At 39.8% G+C, this 14,349-nt stretch overlaps 1 protein-coding gene across 1 annotated transcript in view; it reads left to right on the forward strand.

The window, feature by feature from the left end:
- The first annotated feature begins 9,529 nt into the window (after window positions 1-9,529).
- Window positions 9,530-14,349, forward strand: part of LOC133634211 (activating transcription factor 7-interacting protein 1-like) — an 88,656-nt gene continuing 83,836 nt past the window's right edge. The window contains exon 1 of the mRNA XM_062027299.1: window positions 9,530-10,042. The gene's annotated coding sequence lies outside the window, so the exon portion shown is untranslated. The remainder of the gene's footprint in view (window positions 10,043-14,349) is intronic.

Genomic DNA, 14,349 nt, shown 5'->3' on the forward strand with positions numbered 1-14,349 from the left:
AGACTAGATCTGACCAATCAAAGTCTAAGACTAGATCTGACCAATCTAAGTCTATGACCAGATCTGACCAATCAAAGTCTAAGACTAGATCTGACCAATCTAAGTCTAAGACCAGATCTGACCAATCAAAGTCTAAGACTAGCTCTGAAAAATCTAAGTCTAAGACTAGATCCGACCAAACTATAAGTCTAAGACTAAATCTGACCAATCTAAGTCTAAGACGATCTGACGAAACTATAAGTCTAAGACTAAATCTGACCAATCTAAGACTAGATCTGACAAATCTAAGTCTAAGACTAGATCCGACCAATCTAAGACTAGATCTGACAAATCTAAGTCTAAGACTAGATCCGACCAATCTAAGTCTAAGACTAGATCTGACCAATCTAAGACTAGATCTGACAAATCTAAGTCTAAGACTAGATCCGACCAATCTAAGTCTAAGACCAGATCTGACCAATCTAAGACTAGATCTGACAAATCTAAGTCTAAGACTAGATCCGACCAATCTAAGTCTAAGACAAGATCTGACCAATCTAAGACTAGATCTGACAAATCTAAGTCTAAGACTAAATCAGACCAATCTAAGTCTAAGACTAGATCTGACCAATCTAAGTCTAAGACTAGATCCGACCAATCTAAGTCTCTGAGCATGAACTGATGAAGTCTACTTGGATGAGAGGATAAAGGTTTACTACGACAAACCAAAGAGTCCAGTTGTGATGGCTAGAATGCCCTGGGACTACAAAGACCTGAAGAATGAGAACATCCACTTCTCAGACATGATGAGTGACACATACAGTGAGTACAAATACAGACACCACAGTCGACATACTTCACACACAAGTCACAAGTTCTCCACGGTTGTTGGTCCAAAGCTCATGAAGATTTTGGCTAAATTAGCATTATATGTTATCTTTTTGCTCGTTCTGTGTGGTTTTTTTAACGTTTAGTGCCTGCTGGTCACTAATCGCTGCAGGAATACAGCTGCAAGATTCTACTTCCTCAAAATGAAAGCATGTTTTATTGTAAATTTACGGGATGGAGTATGTTTAGAATTATATATCAACTTATTTTTTTGGATTATTTTGTCAGAAAAACTAACGTCAAAACGACATCAATTGCATTCACACGTCCTTGGTAGCTGTTTAGTCCACCATACTCTCGTTATACACCACTCTACCACTAGTGGTACGTGGGCTCCATCTAGTGTACAGGTGTCAAACTCAAGGCCCGGGGCCAGATCTGGCCCGCAACATCATTTTATCTGGCCCGCAAACCCCTGGAAATGATATGTGTCAATAAAGTACTTCATATTTTTTCACTAAATGTTATTGGTTTTTTTCATTTTGACAGAAAAAATATATGTACTGTTTGAAATTGCACAACTTTTAAACGTTAATAGTATCCAATATTGCAACAAATATTACAGTATATTATCACACTTTCCAAACATGTTTTTGTCTAAATAAAAATACTTAGCTTTACAGCAAACTACCCATCAAATTAATAAAAATGACAATACATTTTACGTTGTTCTTTACAGCATATTACTGTAAATTGGGAAAAAACTACTATGGTTTTCTGCGTTAAAATTCTGTTGACTGAGCTGCCAGTTTTTGACTGTAAAATCTACGCTTGTTGTTTTTAACGGTGTATTACTGTAAATGGAAAGACTACATTTGTTTTTACGATAGAAAAACTGGCAGCTAAGTTGCCAGAATAAAAAAAGAACTTGTACTGTTTTTCCATGAACAATATCATGTTGTAAAAACAATGTCAATTTAAAGGCCTACTGAAAGCCACTACTAGCGACCACGCAGTCTGATAGTTTATACATCAATGATGAAATCTTAACATTGCAACACATGCCAATACGGCCGGGTTAACTTATAAAGTGACATTTTTAATGTTCCACTAAACTTCCGGTTGAAAACGTCTATGCATGATGACGTATGCGCGTGATGTCACGGAGTGAACGGAAGTATTGGCACACCATTGTGTCCCAATACAAACAGCTCTGTTTTCATCGCAAAATTCCACAGTATTCTGGACATCTGTGTCGGTGAATCTTTTGCAATTTGTTTAATGAACAATGAAGACTGCAAAGAAGAAAGCTGTAGGTGGGATCGGTGTATTAGCGGCTGGCTGCAGCAACACAACCAGGAGGACTTTGAGATGGATAGCAGACAGGCTACCGTGAGTACAGCTTTGGCTTCCAAACATTTGATCGCTTGCCCGCACGTGCGTGGCGCTATGTGCATGTCACGTACGTAACTTTGGGGAAATATATGTTTCTTGCCGACTCTGATGGCGGCCGGGGTGTCGTCGAAAGCTACAACGCCCGCCGCCGCACCGCTGTCCTCAACTTGACTTCCTCTGTCTCCAGGCCGCCGACCGCATCGGTGATCGGGTGAAGTCCTTTGTCGCGCCGTCGATCGCTGGAACGCAGGTGAGCACGGGTGTTGATGAGCAGATGAGGGCTGGCATAGGTGCAGAGCTAATGTTTTTAGCATAGGTCTGTCGAGGTCCCGTAGCTAAGTTAGCTTCAATGGCGTCGTTAGCAACAGCATTGTTAAGCTTTGCCAGGCTGGAAAGCATTAACCGTGGTTACAGGTCCATGGTTTAATAGTATTGTTGATTTTCTGTCTATCCTTCCAGTCAGGGGTTTATTTCTTTTGTTTCTATCTGCATTTAAGCACGATGCTATCACGTTAGCTCCGTAGCTAAAGTGCTTCGCCGATGTATTGTCGTGGAGATAAAAGTCACTGTGAATGTCCATTTCGCGTTCTCGGCTCTCATTTTCAAGAGGATATAGTATCCGAGGTGGTTTAAAATACAAATCCGTGATCCACAATAGAAAAAGGAGAAAGTGTGGAATCCAATGAACCAGCTTGTACCTAAGTTACGGTCAGAGCGAAAAAAGATACGTCCTGCACTGCACTCTAGTCCTTCACTCTCACGTTCCTCATCCACGAATCTTTCATCCTCGCTCAAATTAATGGGGTAATCGTCGCTTTCTCGGTCCGAATCGCTCTCGCTGCTGGTGTAAACAACGGGGAAATGTGAGGAGCCTTTCAACCTGCGACGTCACGCTACTTCCGGTACAGGCAAGGCTTTTTTTTTATCAGCGATCACAAGTTGCGAACTTTATCATCGATGTTCTCTACGAAATCCTTTCAGCAAAAATATGGCAATATCGCGAAATGATCAAGTATGACACATAGAATGGATCTGCTATCCCCGTTTAAATTGAAAAAAAATCATTTCAGTAGGCCTTTAACACTAAAATTCTGGCAACTAAGCTGACAGTTTTTTTGTAAAACCCCCCCAAAAAACAGTGTTACTGTTTTTCTACTTACCGTAAAATGTTGTAAGAAATAAATAAAAAAAAAAACACTATTTTACAGTAAAATTTTGTAAATGTAAAGTTTTACTGTAAAATCAACAGTCTACTTAAAACAATTTATATAATTAATAATGAAATCTAGAGGCAAATCCATACATTATTCGCCGTTACAAGCGGCCATAACTGCCATGTGGCCCTCAATGAAAACCACTTTGACATCCCTGCTCTCGTGGTACGCCAAAGAATCCGTCAATTCAATATTCAGACATGGTGTTACTGTTCAAACTGTGTTTTATGTTACAGTGGCCAAAGCTATTAAATATACCTTTGAAATAAAAAACGTCTGCCTTGTTTTTAATGGATGTTTAGGCCTACTGCGCTACTGTATTTTAGTATTGGATTTGAAATGGTGGTACTTGGAGAGCCAAGGTTTTTTTGACGTGGTACTTGGTGAAAAAGTCTATAGAGAAACACTGCGCTACAGAGTTTGAGGGAAATTAGTTTAGTATTTTTGCTGCTAATTAACCGTACTTTCCCACTATTAGTGATCTCCTGCAGCATTCTGTGTATCTAATATCAAACGCTAACATGTTTTAATTAATTACCGCTGTTAGGTAGCAGGGGGGAAAAAGGGAAGTGTCGGGAAACAAAAGGGATGTTACCTAAAAACTACCAGCAGAGGTCACTAAATCAAGGCCATCTGCTTCCTGCTTTATTCTACAGACTTTCCTGTTGGACTTGAACAAATTTAAGATTTTTTTTTTTGCTCCTAAAATAGATAATAGCAGCTTCATAACACAACATGTCACTGACTGGACGGCAACTGAAATAGTGTCCAGTGAATCGTCCTAATAATAACAACATTTACTACAGTAAACTAGCTATAAGACTAACTGGATTATCGTGACTACTATATCAATATTTCGTTGTTTTTTTTCTTCAACATTTTGTTGTTGTTCATGTACCACACATCGACATTTGGTCTCTTGACCTCCATTGACTTTACTTGTGTAGGTTCACACATTAAATAGGCGTTCAGGCGACAAAACCAAAACCTGGTGAGCAAAGTGCAACTGCTCATTATGTACGGATTTAGCAACGAGCTAACATCAACAGTAATTATGTTGCTACTTAAAGCAGGAAGTCTGTTTCTGTGGTGTGGAGTTAGCATGTTAGCATGTACCCATGTCAGATTCCTCCATGTGCTTCCTCCTAAAAACATGTTAGGCTAATTTAAGACTATATTGTTTGTTTATATGTCATTTGTGATTGACTGCTGACAGCTGGTCAATCACAACCCTCATGAGGCCCCAAAAACACCAGATGGGGGTGTGACTTACCCCCCTGGTGGCCTCCTGGGGAACTACATGTTTGAGACAAGGCAACAAAATGGCTGACAGCATGATGTTAGCAGAATGTGAAAGACAGCCATGGTGTTCTCTCTATTTATTGACGGTGACATGTTTGACGGGTTGGAAGAGCAGAAATAAATTATTATATAGTTTTAAGCAAGTGATTTTGCGAGTTAACTCACATAAACAACAACATGGTGAAATAAAAAATGGTGCCTTCAAGTTGTTGTTCAAATAAATTGACCCCTCCCCCTTCCTGTTTGTCCCACCCCTCGCTAAGCCCCGCCCATCCCATGCTAATGTACCCTAGCAAGTTTGTGACTCACTACTTAAAGCAGCAAGTCTGTTTCTGCCTGTGTGGAGTTAGCATGTTAGCATGTCAGTTTCCTCCCACATCCCCCCAGAAACATATTAGGCTCATTTAAGACTATATTGTTTGTTTATATGTTTGTTCATGCTCCCCCACAAGCCTCATGAGGCCCCCAAAAACACCAGATGGTGGTGTGACTTACCCCCCTGGTGGCCTCCTGGGGAACTACATGTTTGAGACAAGTCAACAAAATGGCTGACAGCATGATGTCAGCAGAATGTGAAAGGCAGCCATGGTGTCCTCTCTATTTATTGACGGTCACATGTTTGACGGGTTGGAAGAGCAGAAATAAAGTATTTTGTTAGCGGATGCGACGGTTTTGCGGGGTAACTCACCCGACTCACATAAACAACAACATGGTGAAATGCCTGTGTCTTTTAGAGTCCATTTTAAAATGATCTTACTCGTTTTTAAATCCTTACGTTGTCTTGCCCCACCGTACCTCTCTGAGCTGCTCCACCTCTATGCCCCCACCCGGTCTCTCAGGTCAGCTGATCAGCTGATCCTGGAGGTACCCAAATCAAAGCGCAAACTTCGTGGGGACAAAGCCTTCTCTGTTGCGGGTCCCAAACTCTGGAACCATCTCCCTCTCCATGTGAGACAGCTAGGCCCCTTCTTTGGCTACTTTTAAGACCCTTCTACCGTGAATTGATTAACGTGGACCCCGACTTAAACAAGTTGAAAAACGTATTGGGGTGTTACCATTTAGTGGTTAATTGTACGGAATATGTACTGTACTGTGCAATCTACTAATAAAAGTCTCAATCAATCAATCAATCGATCTTAAAACCCATTTTTATTCACTGGCTTTTAACCCAGCATGAGACTGTAAACTGTTTTTAACTGCTTTTTATCTAACAAATTGTTCTGAAGATAATTTGTATTTGCTTTTTCAATGTGTATTTTACTTCTTTTTTAAATGTCATTTTGTAGTCTGTCCTTTGCCTGTATTTCTTTGTGGTGTACAGCCCATTGTTCTTCAACTGTGCTTGTTTTTAAAGGGCTTTATAAACAAAGTTGGTATGGTATGGTATGCTGCGATGGGTGGCGACTTGTCCAGGGTTTACACCGCCTTCCGCCCGATTGTAGCTGAGATAGGCTCCAGCGACCCCCGCCACCCCAAGGGAATAAGCGGTAGAAAATTGATGGATGGTATGGTATGGTATGGTAAATAAAAAAATGGTGTCTTCAAGTTGTTGTTCAAATAAATTGACCCCTCCCCCTTTCTGTTTGTCCCGCCCCTCATGAAGCCATGCTAGTGTACCCTAGCAAGACTTGCTACTTTGTGCTACTAGTGTGGAGTTAGCATGTTAGCATGTCAGTTGCCTCCCACATCCCGCCAAAAACTAATTGAAGACTACCGTATTTTCCGCACTATAAGGCGCACCGGATTATAAGGCGCACCTTCAACGAATGGCCTATTTTTAAAACTTTGTTCATATATAAGGCGCACCGGATTATAAGGCGCACCTTCAATGAATGGCCTATTTTAAAACTTTGTTCATATATAAGGCGCACCGCATTATAAGGCGCACCGAATAGACGCTACAGTAGAGGCTGGGGTTACGTTATGCATCCTGTAGTTGCGAGACCTGTTGTGGCTCAATATTGGTCCATATATAAGGCGCACCGGATTATAAGGCGCACTGTCAGCTTTTGAGAAAATTTGAGGTTTTTAGGTGCGCCTTATAGTGCGGAAAATACGGTATATTGTTTGTTTATAAGTCATTTGTGATTGACTGCTGACAGCTGGGGTAGGCTCTGGCTCCCCCACAACCCTAATGAGGCCCCAAAAACACCAAATGGTGGTGGGACTTACCCCCCTGGTGGCCTCCTGGAGAACTACATGTTTGAGACAAGTCAAGCCTATACTGTTTGTTTATATGTTTGTCAAGTCAAGACTGTACTGTTTGTTTACATGTTCGTTCATGCTCTCCCACAACCCTCATGAGGCCCCCAAAAAAACAGATGGTGGTGTGACTTACCCCCCTGGTGGCCTCCTGGGGAACTACATGTTTGAGACAAGTCAACAAAATGGCTGACGGCATGATGTCAGCAGAATGTGAAAGGCAGCCATGTTGTCCTCTCTATTTATTCATGGTCACATGTTTGACGGGTTGGAAGAGCAGAAATAAATTATTTTGTTAGCGGATGCGATGGTTTTAAGCGATTTTGCGAGGGAACTCACCTCACTCACATAAACAACGACATGGTCAAATAAAAAATGGTGTCTTAAATTTGTCCCCTCCCCCTTTCTGTTTGTCCCGCCCCTCGCTAAGCCCCGCCCATCCCATGCTAATATACCCTAGCAAGTTTGTGACTTGCTACTTCATGCAGGAAGTCTGTTTCTGTGTGTGGAGTTAGCATGTTCAATCAATCAATCAACCAATGTTTACTTATATAGCCCTAAATCACAAGTGTCTCAAAGGGCTGCACAAGCCACAACGACATCCTCGGTACAGAGCCCACATAAGGGCAAGGAAAAACTCACCCCAGTGGGACATCGATGTGAATGACTATGAGAAACCTTGGAGAGGACCGCATATGTGGGTGACCCCCACCCCTCTAGGGGAGACCGAAAGCAATGGATGTCAAGTGGGTCTGACATAGTATTGTGAAAGTCCAGTCCATAGTGGATCTAACATAATAGTGTGAGAGTCCAGTCCACATTGGATCTAACATAATAGTGAGAGTCCAGTCCATAGTGGATCTAACATAGTATTGTGAAAGTCCAGTCCATAGTGGATCTAACATAATAGTGAGAGTCCAGTCCATAGTTGATCTAACATAATAGTGAGAGTCCAGTCCATATTGGATCTAACATAATAGTGAGAGTCCAGTCCATAGTGGATCTAACATAATAGTGTGAGTCCAGTCCATAGTGGATCTAACATAATAGTGTGAGAGTCCAGTCCATAGTGGATCTAACATAATAGTGAGAGTCCAGTCCATAGTGGATCTAGCATAATAGTGTGAGAGTCCAGTCCATAGTGGATCTAACATAATAGTGTGAGTCCAGTCCATAGTGGATCTAACATAATAGTGTGAGAGTCCAGTCCATAGTGGATCTAACATAATAGTGTGAGAGACCAGTCCATAGTGGATCTAACATAAGAGTGTGAGAGTCCAGTCCATAGTGGATCTAACATAATAGTGTCAGTCCAGTCCATAGTGGATCTAACATAATAGTGTGAGAGTCCAGTCCATAGTAGATCTAACATAATAGTGTGAGAGTCCAGTCCATAGTGGATCTAACATAATAGTTAGAGTCCAGTCCATAGTGGATCTAACATAATAGTGTGAGAGTCCAGTCCATAGTGGATCTAACATAATAGTGTGAGAGTCCAGTCCATAGTGGATCTAACATAATAGTGAGAGTCCAGTCCATAGTGGATCTAACATAGTATTGTGAAAGTCCAGTCCATAGTGGATCTAACATAATAGTGAGAGTCCAGTCCATAGTGGATCTAACATAATAGTGAGAGTCCAGTCCATATTGGATCTAACATAATAGTGAGAGTCCAGTCCATAGTGGATCTAACATAATAGTGAGAGTCCAGTCCATAGTGGATCTAACATAATAGTGTGAGAGTCCAGTCCATAGTGGATCTAACATAATAGTGTGAGAGACCAGTCCATAGTGGATCTAACATAAGAGTGTGAGAGCCCAGTCCATAGTGGATCTAACATAATAGTGTGAGAGCCCAGTCCATAGTGGATCTAACATAATAGTGTGAGAGTCCAGTCCATAGTGGATCTAACATAATAGTGAGAGTCCAGTCCATAGTGGGGCCAACAGGAAACCATCCCGAGCGGTGACGGGTCAGCAGCGCAGAGATGTCCCCAACCGATGCACAGGCGAGCGGTCGACTCTGGACAGCCGCACTTCATCCATGTTAGCATGTTAACATGTCAGTTTCCTCCCACATCCCCCCAATCCCCAACATGTTAGGCTAATTTACGACTATATTGTTTGTTTATATGTTTGTTCACGCTCTGCCACAACCCTCATGAGGCCCCAAAAACACCAGATGGTGGTGGGACTTACCCCCCTGGTGGCCTCCTGGGGAACTACATGTTTGAGACAAGTCAACAAAATGGCTGACAGCATGATGTCAGCAGAATGTGAAAGGCAGCCATGGTGTCCTCTCTGTTTATTCACGGTGACATGTTTGACGGGTTGGAAGAACAGAAATAAATTATTTTGTTAGCGGATGCGACGGTTTTAAGCGATTTTGCGAGGGAACTCGCCTGCCTGCGTGAGGCACGGTGGAGTACTGAAACACGCAGACGACTACGCTCCTGCGAGGAATAAACAACAACATGGTGAAATTAAAAATGGTGTCTTAAAAAGTTGTTGTTCAAATAAATTGACCCCTCCCCCTTTCTGTTTGTCCCGCCCCTCGCGAAGCCCCGCCCACCCCATGCTAATGTACCCTAGCAAGTTTGTGTCCTCATCCATTTTTGGTGTCGCTGCAGCCAGGAGACCACCTAGCTCGGCTTCTTCGCTGCAGTCCCGGACCCCAGCCTGGAGCTCTTCCGCACACACCGTCCCGCTCTGCTCCTTAAATAAACTAACGACGTCCGGGAGTTTTTTCGTCAGCGCCCCCCCCCTTTTCCCCTCACTCGCACTCGCCGGTCTTCCCGCCTCCGCGCCACATTGGTTTTTTTTTTTGTGTGTTGCAAAAGAGGAGGAGCGACTGAAGGAGACAGGACAACCGACCGAGGAGTCGTCGGCTCGCCAGCGAACAACAAACCGCACATCGCGCCGTGCCGTGCCGTGGCCAACACAACAACACACGCACCAACTCGCCGGCTCCTTCCTCCCGTTCACCTTCAAACCAAAGGACTTACATTTAAAAACAAATAAGAGTCGCGTCAGTGCGAGGAAGAAGGAAGGACGAGCTTTTCAAAATAAAAAAACCACGGACGATAAATCGGGAGGAAGATCGTGTGACAACGCCATTATCGGTAAGTCTTGGTATCGCAGCTAGCATAAACCACGGTATCGTTTTGTCATTTAGTTGCATTTCAAACATGGGCACTTCTGTCAATGTTTGGACATTTGAAACTTGTTTTGACCAAAAGAGCCTCACCGTTTCTGTGTTTAAGCGGCGAGCTGTTAGCATTTGGTGAGACTAATGCTGGGTTTTGATTTTTTTTTCACATTATAACATATTTTCACTTGTTTTGCATGTTTGAGCTTGCACTTTAAATGGGTCATATTATGATTTGTTTACTACACGTGAAACACTTCCTTGTGGTCTACTTGACATGTTATGGTGGTTCTATGGTCTAAATTTTGCACAGATGATGTTTTTATATCGCTTTCAGGGTGCGCTGTTTTATTTATGTTGCTCCACTTCAACTGCGCCATATTTGTTGTAGTTTTGAGCGCTTCCATAGAGAGTCTGCTGGAAGATATACGTTTGAACGATACGTCACTTTATTTTAGAAATGGCATCAGCATGTGCTTGTACGAGCCAGTCTGCCCCATTATACCAATAGGTAAGAAAAGTTGGTTTTGCATGATCGGTCCCGTTTAACACGATTTTAGGCAAAATAGTTTGCGTAACTTTACTTGCGCATTATTTGCTTATATTTCACGAGTGTGTGTAGAAATATAAATAAAAAAAACGAACTGTAGCTTCAACGCCGTTCTGTGGTGTAGCTACGCCCGTCTCGTAAAAAACAGTATTTTAATGCACACTTTGCTCATACCAAACAACTCGTACAGCTGTTTGGTTAGAACAGTTTTCCGATATTTAGATGTGGCCATATAACTAGTCCATAATGTTGTGACAATCTGATTACGTTTTCCAGTCTGGCTTTTACGGCTACAGCTATCGGATCATTTCAGCGATCGAGTATCGATTATAATTTGTGATCGATGGTTGGTTGGTTTGTTTGTTCGATTAATTGGATAAAACATGCTACATATGTATTTTAGGGAAAATATATCGGATAATTTCAGTGATCGAGTATCGATTATATTAGTGATCGAGTAATCTATTGGTTAGTTTGTTCGATTAATCGGATAAACACGCTACATATGTATTTTAGGGAAAATATATCGGATAATTTCAGTGATCGAGTATCGATTATATTAGTGATCGAGTAATCCATTGGTTAGTTTGTTCGATTAATCGGATAAACACGCTACATGTGTATTTTAGTGAAAATATATCGGATAATTTCAGTGATCGAGTATCGATTATATTAGTGATCGAGTAATCTATTGGTTAGTTTGTTCGATTAATCGGATAAACACGCTACATGTGTATTTTAGGGGAAACTATATCGGCTAATTTCAGTGATCAAGTATCGCTTATATTAGTGATCGAGTAATCTATTGGTTAGTGTGTTCGATTAATCGGATAAAACACGCTACATATGTATTTTAAGAAAAATATATCGGATAGTTTCAGTGATCGAATAATCTATTGGTTAGTTTGTTCGATTAATTGGATAAAACACGATACATATGTATTTTAAGAAAAATATATCGGATAGTTTCAGTGATCGAATAATCTATTGGTTAGTTTGTTCGATTAATTGGATAAAACACGCTACATATGTATTTTATGGAAAATATATTGTATCATTTCAGTGATCACATATCGATTATATTAGTGATCGAGTACTCTATTGGTTAGTTTGTTTGATTAATTGGATAAACACGCTACATATGTATTTTAGGGAAAATATATCAGATAATTTCAGTGATAGAGTATCGATCATATTAGTGATCGAGTAGTCTATTGGTTAGTTTGTTCGATTAATTGGATAAAACACGCTACATATGTATTTTAGGGAAAATCTATCGGATAGTTTTAGTGATCGAGTAATGTATTGTTTAGTTTGTTCGATTAATTGGATAAAAAATGCTACATATGTATTTTAGGAAAAATATATCGGATAATTTCAGTGATCGAGTATCGATTATGTTAGTGATCGAGTAATCTATTGGTTAGTTTGTTCGATTAATCAGATAAACACGCTACATATGTATTTTAGGGGAAACTATATCGGCTAATTTCAGTGATCGAGTAATCTATTGGTTAGTTTGTTTGATTAATTGGATAAAACACGCTACATATGAATTTTAGGGAAAATATATCGGATCATTTCAGTGATCGCGTATCGATTATATTAGTGATCGAGTACTCTGTTGGTTAGTTTGTTCGATTAATCGGATAAACATGCTACATGTGTATTTTAGGGGAAACTATATCGGATAATTTCAGTGATCGAGTATCGCTTATATTAGTGATCGAGTAATCTATTGGTTAGTGTGTTCGATTAATCGGATAAAACACGCTACGTATGTATTTTAGGGAGAATATATCGGATCATTTCAGCGATCGCATATCGATTATATTAGTGATCGAGTAATCTGTTTGTTAGTTTGTTCGATTAATCAGATAAAACACGCTACATATGTATTTTAGCGAAAATATATCGGATAATTTCAGTGATCGCGTATCGATTATATTAGTGATCGAATACTCTATTGGTTAGTTTGTTCGATTAATCGGATAAACACGCGACATGTGTATTTTAGGGGAAACTATATCGGATAATTTCAGTGATCGAGTATCGCTTATATTAATCGCTTATATTAGTGATCGAGTAATCTATTGGTTAGTGTGTTCGATTAATCGGATAAAACACGCTACATATGTATTTTAGGGAAAATATATCGGATAGTTTCAGTGATCGAGTAATCTATTGGTTAGTTTGTTCGATTAATCGGATAAACACGCTACATATGTATTTTAAAGAGAATATATCGGATCATTTCAGTGATCGAGTATCGATTATATTAGTGATCGACTAATCTATTGGTTAGTTTGTTTGATTCATCGGATAAAACACGCTACATATGTATTTTAGGGAAAATATATCGGATAATTTCAGTGATCTAGTATTGATTATATTAGTGATCGAGTAATCTGTTTATTAGTTTGTTCGATTCATCGGATAAAACACGCTACATATGTATTTTAGGGAAAATATATCGGATCATTTCAGTGATCGCGTATCGATTATATTAGTGATCGAGTACTCTGTTGGTTAGTTTGTTCGATTAATCGGATAAACATGCTACATGTGTATTTTAGGGGAAACTATATCGGATAATTTCAGTGATCGAGTATCGCTTATATTAGTGATCGAGTAATGTATTGTTTAGTTTGTTCGATTAATTGGATAAAACATGCTACATGTGTATTTTAGGAAAAATATATCGGATAATTTCAGTGATCGAGTATCGATTATGTTAGTGATCGAGTAATCTATTGGTTAGTTTGTTCGATTAATCGGATAAACACGCTACATGTGTATTTTAGGGGAAACTATATCGGCTAATTTCAGTGATCGAGTAATCTATTGGTTAGTTTGTTTGATTAATTGGATAAAACACGCTACATATGAATTTTAGGGAAAATATATCGGATCATTTCAGTGATCGCGTATCGATTATTTTAGTGATCGAGTACTCTGTTGGTTAGTTTGTTCGATTAATCGGATAAACATGCTACATGTGTATTTTAGGGGAAACTATATCGGATAATTTCAGTGATCGAGTATCGCTTATATTAGTGATCGAGTAATCTATTGGTTAGTGTGTTCGATTAATCGGATAAAACACGCTACAAATGTATTTTAGGGAAAATATATCGGATCATTTCAGTGATCGCGTATCGATTATATTAGTGATCGAATACTCTATTGGTTAGTTTGTTCGATTAATCGGATAAACACGCTACATGTGTATTTTAGGGGAAACTATATCGGATAATTTCAGTGATCGAGTATCGCTTATATTAGTGATCGAGTAATGTATTGTTTAGTTTGTTCGATTAATTGGATAAAACATGCTACATGTGTATTTTAGGAAAAATATATCGGATAATTTCAGTGATCGCGTATCGATTATATTAGTGATCGAGTACTCTGTTGGTTAGTTTGTTCGATTAATCGGATAAACATGCTACATGTGTATTTTAGGGGAAACTATATCGGATAATTTCAGTGATCGAGTATCGCTTATATTAGTGATCGAGTAATGTATTGTTTAGTTTGTTCGATTAATTGGATAAAACATGCTGCATATGAATTTTAGGGAAAATATATCGGATCATTTCAGTGATCGCGTATCGATTATATTAGTGATCGAGTACTCTGTTGGTTAGTTTGTTCGATTAATCGGATAAACATGCTACCTGTGTATTTTAGGGGAAACTATATCGGATAATTTCAGTGATCGAGTATCG

This window comes from Entelurus aequoreus, linkage group LG18 (genome assembly GCF_033978785.1).
Source record: "Entelurus aequoreus isolate RoL-2023_Sb linkage group LG18, RoL_Eaeq_v1.1, whole genome shotgun sequence".
Classification (NCBI taxonomy): domain Eukaryota; kingdom Metazoa; phylum Chordata; class Actinopteri; order Syngnathiformes; family Syngnathidae; genus Entelurus; species Entelurus aequoreus.